This window comes from Pteropus alecto, unplaced genomic scaffold (genome assembly GCF_000325575.1).
Source record: "Pteropus alecto unplaced genomic scaffold, ASM32557v1 Scaffold12516, whole genome shotgun sequence".
Taxonomy (NCBI): domain Eukaryota; kingdom Metazoa; phylum Chordata; class Mammalia; order Chiroptera; family Pteropodidae; genus Pteropus; species Pteropus alecto.
The window spans coordinates 1-1,040 of record NW_006438529.1 but is presented as its reverse complement, the minus strand read 5'-3'; the positions used below and the strand labels follow the sequence as shown (position 1 = coordinate 1,040).

At 42.9% G+C, this 1,040-nt stretch overlaps 1 pseudogene; it reads left to right on the top strand.

Moving 5' to 3' along the window:
* Positions 1-766: 766 nt before the first annotated feature.
* Positions 767-885, top strand: LOC112482847 (annotated as a pseudogene).
* Positions 886-1,040: the final 155 nt, after the last annotated feature.

Sequence of the window (1,040 nt, the reverse complement as noted above, 5' to 3'; positions counted from 1 at the left end):
GGTGCACAGCGTCAGCAACACCGACCGGAGCGCTGGAGCGAGGCCTCCACGCGTCACTGTGTCCCTGAACGCAAAGACCCGCTCCAGGAGCACGTTCTCTACAAACAGCAACCTCTTCTGCAAAAGCATGGACGAACTAAGGGGCAATTAGAAATTAACATTTTCTAACTTGCTCAAATTCTACGATAACGTTTCTGCAAATCTTGACTTTCAGAAAACAAATACCCTCACTGAATTTCAGCAGCAACTCAATGAAAAGCGATACGATAAGGCAGCGTTCTGATTCTTCAAATCAGCGCTCACGCAGTTCGGTGCCACCGAGGGTCTCCCACCGGGCCCACGGCCGCGCTCACGACTGCACCGCGGCCCACTCCCCCCTCCTGCCTTCGGGACACTGTCAGGAAAACCATCACAAATACGGGAAAGGGAAAGGCTACATTCTGGAGGAGTTAAATCCTCTGAGAAAGCAAAGTATAAACAAGCAAACACAACATGGACAGATTTCTACATCCTCTGTCATAATAAAATATAAATTTGAAACAAACTATACAAACGACAGAAGAGTATCAAACTGCAAATCGATTGCAGGATAATAAAATAAAAACATGCTACTATTAAGAAGAAAAAGCAGGGTATAAACTTTTCTACACAGTGTTAATAAAATTCCGCAAAAGTATGTCTGAAGAGCAGGAGGGGTGGAAGAAAATACACTTGGGTAAAATTTACGGTGACGATTTATGTCAAAATTAATCTTTAAAACTTTTCCGTCTCCGGCCATGCTACCCTGAACAAGCCCGATCCCGTCTGACCTCGGAAGCTAAGCAGGGTCGGGCCAGGTTAGTATTTGGATTGGAGACCACCTAGGAAGACCAGGTGCTGTAGATGTAAAAAATAAAAAAAAATAAGGGATCGTAAGCGGACAAGGTCCTTGCAATCTGTGAGGTCAACCAAGGGTTACCTCGCCTAAAAAATAAAAAATAAATAAAAAATAAACTTTCCAAATAAAGAATATTTTTATAATTAGGAAAAGTATAATTTAG